The sequence below is a fragment of the Dasypus novemcinctus genome, chromosome 28 (assembly GCF_030445035.2).
Source record: "Dasypus novemcinctus isolate mDasNov1 chromosome 28, mDasNov1.1.hap2, whole genome shotgun sequence".
NCBI lineage: Eukaryota > Metazoa > Chordata > Mammalia > Cingulata > Dasypodidae > Dasypus > Dasypus novemcinctus.
In genome coordinates, this window is record NC_080700.1 from 13,039,687 (window position 1) to 13,049,300 (window position 9,614).

At 38.2% G+C, this 9,614-nt stretch overlaps 1 pseudogene; it reads right to left on the reverse strand.

Annotated features, from left to right (window-relative positions):
* Positions 1–2,183: 2,183 nt before the first annotated feature.
* LOC131276390 (ran-specific GTPase-activating protein pseudogene) lies at positions 2,184–2,832 on the reverse strand (annotated as a pseudogene).
* Between the last annotated feature and the right edge of the window lie 6,782 nt (positions 2,833–9,614).

Consider the following 9,614-nt stretch of genomic DNA (forward strand, 5'->3'; position numbering starts at 1 on the left):
AACACCGGGTTCCCAGCCCCAGTTGCCACTCTGGATATTAACTGTCAGGCTGCTGTCTTGGCCCCAAGTGACAGAGATAGCACATGCTACTCACTCTTCTTGATGCAGTATTTGGAGACATGTAGGGCTGTTGTGAGGATTAAATATGAAGTACTTTGCACATTTTTGCTATGTTTAATCTCCACAACCCTTGGAATTTCTGTACTGAGAAGAGACAGTATAGCACAGAGGTTTAGAGTTCAGAACCACACTGGGTGCAAACGCTGCTCTCTCATTTAGTAGCTGTTACTAGTTAGTCTTTCTAATATATTGTCACTTACATTATTGGGTAACAGTTACTCTTTTGCAAACACAATGTAGAGTAAACAAAAGACACAAAAGGGCACAAACTTTATGATTCCATTTTTATGAAGATAAAAAAAGGCAAAATTATTCTCTGGAAGTTGGTGATGGAGATTGTGGCCAGAGCCTGCAGCAGCAGTGGGTGGAGGGAGCATTGGGTGTTTCTGGGGTTCTGGCAGGGTCTGCTTCTTTATCAGGGCTGTGTTCAGTTCCTGAAAATTCATCAAATTATACACAATTATTTGTATATTTCCATATATACTATGCTTCACTACATGACTACACGTGAACAAACAATCCCTTCAAAATCTAGATACTGGGAGAAGGCAGAAATGGGTGAAAAGTAATGAACCACAAAATGGGTTTAGATTAAAGGCAGAGAATGGCCAGCCAGTTGTTATCATGACTTGGAGGTGTCCAGGTGGTAGATGGAGCCCTCTGGAACACAGGGAAGACTGGCATCCTCTTTGTGAACTGGGGCAGGTTAGTGTTTAATGATTTTTTGTTTTGTTTTGTTCTGTTGTTTTTTTATTTTTTTATTTTTTAAAAGATACTTAGATTACATAAATGTTACATTAAAAAATGTAGGGGATCCCCATATGCCCTGCTCCATATACCTCCCTCATTTTCCCACTTTAACAACATTCTTCATTAGTGTGACAGATTCATCCCACTGATGAACACATTTTGGGGCATTGTCACTAAGCATGGATTATAATTTACATTTTAGTTTGCATTCTCTTCCACACAATTTTTTTTAGATTATGTTGAGATGTACAATGGCCTATTTCAGTCATTGCCATGTCATTCAGGACAATTCACGAGTCCCAAAAAATGCCTCCATATTACACATGTTTTTCCCTCTCCCTGCCGCCTCCACATGAATAAGTTCTTCCACAGCTAGAATCACAAGTCTATAGAAGAATACCAGTAAATCTACTTTAGTTTATAGTTCATTTCTCAATCTTGAGGATTCTGGGGTGGTGATGCTCACTCCACCTCTAACTGAGAGTGGGATTTGATCCCTTGGGGCAGACATATGGAACTATCTTGCTTGCAGTTGTAGACATCTTGGTTCCTCAGGGTGGTCATTCTCCATCATCACCTCCTTATTTGTTGTCCTGGATGAGTCCAATGAACTGGAAAGTAGGTTTTGCAACTTCATTGAGACTCCAGACTCAGCTGGCACATGGACAGCCCAACGATTTAAGTGTACTGGATGTTCACCTATCACCTCTAGTACTAATTATAGTTCCAAACAGAAGGGGCAGAAGGGCCCTGTGTAGGGAAACCATAACTGAGTCCAACTCTGTCATACTGGGAAACATAAATTCCAAAGAAGGGCCCACTGGCAAGTCACCAAACTCCTGAGCTATTGGCCCTGATGTCTGGATGTCTCCAGAGACCTCAGGAGCCCCATTTATTTGCAGTATTATTTTCTTTTGCAGTCAATGCAGTCATGCTGAGATGTGCATAAGTCTTACCCCTGAAATGACCACCTGACTCATTTTGAAGTCTCTTAGCCATATAAACTCATTTGTCATTACCTTTTCCACCTTTTGTTCAAGGTCTTTCTCCAGTTGCATTGTAAGTTTTGTTTGGTAGTGATCCCTTGGGGCTAGGGACATTCATCCCCAGGAGTCATGTTGCATGCTGGGGTGGAAACTCGTGCCTTTATATGCAGAGTTCAGCTTAGAGAATGGCCATATTTTAGCACAAGGAGATTCTCAGGAGGTAACACTGAGGCAACCAATAATACAAGGCTAAGTTTCAATATTAGAGTTTTCCAGTTAAACCAGCCATCAAAAGGCCATTAGGTGATTAGAGATTAATTCCTCTAGCTAACAGCCTTTGGGGCAATGGGGCTTTTTAATTTTTTCCTTGGTCTCCTCCTTTTCAGACTCCTTGTTGCCAGGGGCCTCCTGGATCTCCTCCTTTACCAAAGGAGCTTCCAGCTTCTCAGATAATGCTTTTTGGCATTATCATTTTTGCCCTGGTCTCTCTTTTCTCACTCCTCAGTCTCTTTCCTGCATTACTCAAATTTCTTTTTGAATTTCTGTGCATTTTTATCACTGAGGAACCAGATGGCCAGCAGCTCAGGTTTGGGGCACTCATTGGCAAAGTCAGCATGAGCATTTCAGACCCAGGCCTGCTCACTATCCATGTTTGGCTTCAGCGGTGTGATGTCGTGGTTGGTGCAGACCTTCAGCATCTTGTCTCTGTGCATGAGAAAGTGGATGGTCCCCTTCTTGTGCTTCAGGAACTTGACATCACCATGTCATGCTCCTTCCACTTAGGGAGGTCACTTTCTGAAGCAAATCAGAAAAACTTTGCCCACATTTTAAAAAGTTCTTCTTAATCTTCCTCCAGTGCTTTGATTTCTTGTTCAGGAAGATAGACAATCAGCTCAAATGGGGGGTTGTGGTTGGACTTATCTATATTCTCAGTGGAAGTGTCCTAGTCCTCTTGAGAGTCCTTGGTGGGTGCCATGGGTCACAGTGGTAGCAGCTTGGCTGGTTCAGACATTAGCTGGCTCTGGGGCCTCTAGGTGCTTGGTTACATCTCCTTCCTCAGAGTCTGGTGCAGGCACCTCCTTCCTGCCTGCAAATCTGGGAAAATACCTTTGCTAGCAGACATTCTAGATAAGCTTTTAACATATTTTGTTTGCATTTCCCCTGAATACTTAATGTTTATAGACCTTGCATTGTTAAACTGTTTCCTGCTCACCAAGGACAGGACTGCAACCTTTTATCATCCCACACCCACAAGTCACAGATAGTTTAGGTTATCTCTGAAGAGACAAAGAGCCTGCCACCCATAGCCCACATCATTTCCCCTCTTTGCCAAAGTTTAACTTGCTAAGCTTTGGCATAATTATTGTTGGAGCTATGAGGTGGATGGCTGTTTGTTGTTTTGATTGATTATTTATCAATCTTTAGGGTAGCATCCAGGACTGTTTTTAAAAGTTTAGAAGTTTTCATTCTGGACAGCAGAATCCTGGGGCAGGGGCCTCCTGCAGTCATCCTGTGGCCACTGGTGCTCAAGTGGATTTCCAGTCAGGTTCCAGATCCATCTATTAATTTTATTTTACCCTTGAAGAGTTTACACCTTTAATTTAAAAGGGGTGCTGAAGGGAGATGATCTCTTTTCTGTAACTGCTTCCTGCTGGCCATGGGCTGTAGTCATTGCCTAATAAGGTGTAAAACTCTTAATTTATTTTAACTGGAGGAAGATGGATCTGGCATTCTGTACAAAGTTGGATGAAGTTTTCATATGGTTAATAAGATGTTCACTCTGAAAGAAACAAACTTAATACCCATTTTTAAAAGAGGACATTGGATTGCAGAGGTAGACAAGGTTAGGTGCCTATAAAGATGGCACTCCTAAAAGCTGGTGGGAACAGCATATATATTTTTTTAAGTTATTCATCTTCAGAGAGAAATTGCAACAGACACTTAGCTTTGTCTGAAGACACATTCCAAACTGTTCAATGATTGGCACTCATTCACTTTGTCAGATGCTCCTGGTGAACTGGCACTCCTTGGGCAACTGGCTTCACTCAGGATTAGAACACTAAGTTGGAAATTCTCTTCGTTTTCACCTGTGAGAGTGATCAGAACTACAGAATAAAGGTATAAAGGTTTTTTTTTTTACACCTTAGTTTCAATTGTACAATTTCTAGCAATTTTGACTTGTTCAATAGGTGACTCACCATCAGCAAGCAAGCCTCACCTTTGCTACACAGCAGAGTACAGTAGAATATAGAAGTTGACTGAGACTGGCTGAGACTGCCACCTTATTCTATAGACATGTTTTTAACTGTTTAGAAAATGATTTTACCAGGAATTTAACATGTCTAATATACTTCTGCTCTTGATCCAAAATAGAAAAGATAATGTTATAATTATTAGGCATATATTTAGTACAGGATAAAAGTACAGCACTTAATATTAACTAATGTATTACTTAATGCATAAGGATTCAGAGTTGCAATTATTAGTTTTGAGTTTCAGGTTTGTAATACTTTACATGTCATCTCTCCATGAGAGCAGGCCATAATGCCAATTGTGTTTAAGTTTCACTTACAGTATCCTGGTACCATGGCTCCACTTAGCATGTTCTTCAATGCAGTGAGCAAGTCGCAGCATCCTTCATCTTAGAGAGATTTTCCAGTATTCTACTAGCCTGGTGCATAGTGCTCTCTGGGACCATGGAACAGTGCCATCCTGGAGGCGATGTCCATTGTACACTTGGCTGTACCGAGTCATCATTGGCTGCTGCAGGAGCTTGAAACTGCAATGTAGTTTCCATTGACTTCAGGAGCAGAACCAGAGGCTGATATAGCAAATATTTTTAATTGAGGGATCAGTAACCAGCCTAGCCAATAACTCACATGGAGAGGCAAAATGCAATGTATACAGGGCCTGGTTTGAAAGCACAAAAGAGTTTGATAAGGTTAAAATTTATTCCTTGTTTTTATATATATATTTTAAACAATTTAATGCAACATATCATATATTAAATGACTGTTTACTTACACAATTTTACCATGAAGATAACAGTAGGTACTTTACTTTAGTAATAGAGGGAAAAAAATTATTTTTCATTGTTAAAATGAAAACAGAATATTTCTAATAGAATCAAGATAACTTTTTATTACCATTTACTTAAATGTGTACTTTGCAGTGGCCTTCAGACAGGTTTTATTATCATTAACTTATTTCTGCTACCAATACCAATCTTAAGTTTTTTTAGTTAACAATGACTTCTAGAACTAGAACTATTTAAACATTTTCAGTTTGGCAGATGTTTTACAAACTCCTTAAAATTGACTATAACCACATTGACTAGCCACCTCATGTTTAAGTAAACTTATTAAATTACAATTACCAAAGAAATTTACTCTATTTATTTGAGAGCATATCTACAATCTTTTTCCTTTAGCCTAATTTCACCAATGTGAACTCACAATTTTCATTACTCTAAAGATTTCATACATAATGTTAATTTAGTTTATAAATTAACTATGGGAGATTACTCTCAAGTTAAAATTGAAACCATTATAGTTTATGCAAGGAATGTTCTCTTTTTCCCTTACAGGAAGTTAAAAACTTCTTTTCTTTAAGTTATGAAAATGAATAATTTAAAAGCATACTGACTACCAGGTTTTAAAACACATTACACAATTACTTAATTTGTTTAATCATAACCCAGGAAAGATCTCTCCATAGTTTATGGACTTTTCTTTACTTACTGAAATTTGTTAATAGAGCCACTAATTACCTTTATTTTGTTGGAAAGAAATCTTCTAGAAGTAAATAAGGCTCACCAGATTGTGAAGAAGAAAAGAATTTATTCTCAATCTTGCAAGAAGGGGCACAGAGCCAGATATGGCTGGTGCCCCGAACAAAGAAAAATGACACAATTTATACCCCTAAGGCCAGCACGCAAGCTCTTCCTCTGTTTTTCCATGGATTGGATACTTCAGAAGTTACAGCTTATCTGAGCTTTAACTTTCCTGCACAAAAGTGTGTGATTTAACTGCTTCCTCTCTCACATTCCAACCATTTTAGTTTTTACCTGTTCCCCTTTGTTAAATAAAGAATAGAATTTAGTGCTGAAATGGCACTGACTTAGCTCCTTCTTGGGCGTCCTTCCACTGCCCACAGGACTGGCCTAAACTGGTCTCCTCCACTGCTGTCTAACCCGGGAGTGGGAGACTGAGACAGCAGGCTGCCAGGCTGCCAGGTTACACCAATCAACATTTTTTTCTTTTATGTGAAAACTAACCTTTGTTAGTTTGTTTTTTACATTTTATGGCTGACAAAAGGTTTAAACTGGGAAATTACCAGGCAAACTGATTCTTAATTCCCTAGCCTAGTAGATAGGCTTAATCTGCCACACCTAGTCTTGCCTTTAAAGCTCTTGCAAAGAGGAGGCCCTTTCCCAATTGTTTCTATAATCAGATTTCTATGACCTTTTCATCCTGCTTAGTTTAATTTGGGCTTTAAGAATATTTATTTACATCTATAACTGCATATTTAATTAACAATTTGAATCAAGCTCTTTTAAGAATTTTCATTTGTTAATTTGATATTATTATCCTGATGTATGAAGACATACACTGAGCAAATGGGCAGATGCAAAGAGTTAGACACAGAAACAAAGCTGATTGATATTACTTATAATTTGCATTATTTTATATACTGTTTAGCTTAATTTGGGGTCCTGAAATATATATTACTTATAACTGCATATTTAACCTCAACAATTTGAGCAAATAGGCAGACATGAATAGTTTGACACAAAAACATAACTTTAGTTATTTTAAACTTCTAATTCTTACAAAATAAGTGTGACTGCAAAGCATTTCAAAGACTCCTGAAACTCTTCTTAATTTGCACTGTGACTGTGCAGTTTTATACTATGACTATGCAGTTTTACACAAGAATTTTCTTTCTTAACTAATGGATTGTAACCAAAATGTTCTCAATGCTTTAGCACTAATTTTTGTTTCAGAACTTTATATTTTACTTTGAATTTAGCAGAATTTTGGATAGGCAACAAGATTAATTTTATATATATTTACTGAGGCTATTTGAAGCCTCAGGGAGACAGACTGGTTTCTCTCATGAATTGCCACTCTTAGGAACACTGACAGTCAAGGCAGGAGACTTCTCCCCTTCCAACCCTCTTTTTGATTTTGGAGATAATTAAACTCCAGTGGTCATTTAACCTTATTCCATCAGGCAGCAATTTATTTAGTTTACACTTGAATTCATGAGAGAAAGGGTTACTAATACCAGGAGAGGAGACAGTGATGTCCCAGCTCTTCTCAATTATGAAATAACCATAGGCAAAGGCAAAGGGTGAGGTTAGGCTTGAAGTAACCATAAACAAAGCAAAGGTTAGTTTAGAATTTACACTTAAATAATAGTTTCAGGCTAAATTCACCCAGCTATAATTTCAGTTATTATCTTTCCACTGTTTTATAATATAAATGCATTTATAAATGATTTTAACTCTTACAGTTTTTATTAACTTTAAAAACCTGTTAATTTTATAACACCTTTAAATACCTTTCATTCGACTTATAACATATTAAATGAACTTAACCATTACTTTAATTTTTCCTTTAAAGTAAAAGAATAAATCTCTTGCAGTTAGTTTGAAATAAAAAGCTACTTTTCAGGATTTGATTTCTAGAACATAATGTTCTTTTAAAAGAGGTAAGACTCTTCTTCAAACACAGGAAATGATGAGGTTAAAGCACAAGAAGCTTTTTGGATAAAATATTTTCTTTGTATATTGATCTTACTCAATTTTAATCACAAAAATTTTCCTTCCACAAACCTTCTACACTTTCAGTATTCATTCAGGTTTGTCCCACACTCTACTCTTTCCAATAATCAATCATTTTATCTTAGGACAAAATCATCTTCTGTTTCCTTAACAATAAAAACACATTCCATATATCCCACATACTAAGTTACCAGGCAAACTTCTTACAACATATAATTGCCATTAATACTAAACAAGCTTGTTAAAATAATGAACTTTTCTTCACTTTAAATACTTAGTAGCATGTAATACCAGAAAGTTTCTTTGGAAGCAAGTTGGCAGGGGAGGCTGGCCGCTGAATAAATGTTATAAAATCACCTTTTATTATATTATCAATTCAGTTTTTGTTTAATAATGACTTTCTGCAATTAGCCATTTAAATACCTTAATTTAAACAATGCTTTGTAAAACTTTTATAATTATTTATACCTTTAAGACAAATTTTACCTTCATAGAACACATTCTCTTACTTAAAGTTACTACAATACCTTATAAGAACCGAGCAGAATGCAAAAGTATTTTGGCTTTGATACCCTATGGAGGGAACTTTACTGCATTTATTCTGATTCTGCTTTTCACCCTCTTCACTTCCCCCCTTCCAGGCAGTCCAGTGCACAACAATCAAACAGGAATGTGGCTTATGAATAGAAGGTGTGGACTCACTGGAAAGGGGCCAGCCCCTCCCCCCTTTCCAGCTTTCAGCCAAAATGGGCAGACAGAACCTACTCAAATTTGGCAACTCTCCCAGGGACCCAGCCACCCTGACTGGGACATCACCCAAAAACTTGGGTGTGTGGCATGGACACAGATGACCTCCAAGCCCCGGCAAAGGGCCAGACCAGAGATAAGACAGCAAAGCATGTACAAACATCTAGACTCCGCAAACATCCAGACTCCCTCAGTTTTGCCCCATAATCATTTCACCCCCTTGCCAATGGCAAGGGAGGGCTCCAGCTCAGCTGTAATTCTACTTTACATAAGGACACAACTCCAACCCTAGCATTGAGCTGACACAGACAGAAGCAAAAGGTCACTAATCTGACCCACAAGTTTATATATATATTTTCACCATGGCTGCCCCCACAGCCATCACAAACCTCAGAACACTTAACATTTGGTATAAAGTGAATTCATTCACAATTTAGCACCATAATAAAAGATTTCAGCTAGACTTTTTCCACTGTTTAAACTTTACACCCAGACCAAGCTCCACCAGAAAAGCCGATCCATTTTCCTGTAACCAAGTTTTTTTTTTTTTTAAATCTAGACCAATTTCCAGGACTTTAGGACTTGAACCTATAAACAACCCTTTTTATTAAAATCAAGACTCCACTCCTTCAGTGGATATAAGACTAGTACCAGATTCTAACATGCAGTTAGACAAACCCAAAACACCAGGGCTTTTTCCCATTTTTTTCCCAGGACATTAGGACTCGAACCTATAAACAACCTTTCTTATTAAAATCAAGACTCCATTCCTTTAGTGGATATAAGACCAGTACCAGATTCTAACATGCAGTTAGACAAAGCTAAAACACCAGGGCTTTTCCCTGGTTTTTCTCCTTTTCCCAAGCCTAGAGAGAATGGCTTCCCCCCAACTTTCTGGGGCTACTAGGGTTCTCTCGGGAAGTGATCAGCCTCCCCTTCCTAGCAATTAAAGCTAGGGCCTTCCAGACTGTGCTCACCCAGGGAGTCTTACCTTCTTCCATGTTCGTAGTTCTTTTTCATTCCCAGAATCTTTCTCTTCAGACCTTCCATTGTCCTCGATTTTTGTCGGGAAGATTCTGATGGAGCCCACATCTTTTCTGGATTAAATTTAATCCAGGGGTGCCCAGATTTGGGGTTCACCCGAGTCCTCCCAGCTTCCTTGGGGATTTGGAAGGGGCAGCAAAATGCTACCATCTCTGGCCTTCATTTGCTGTCCCACCAGA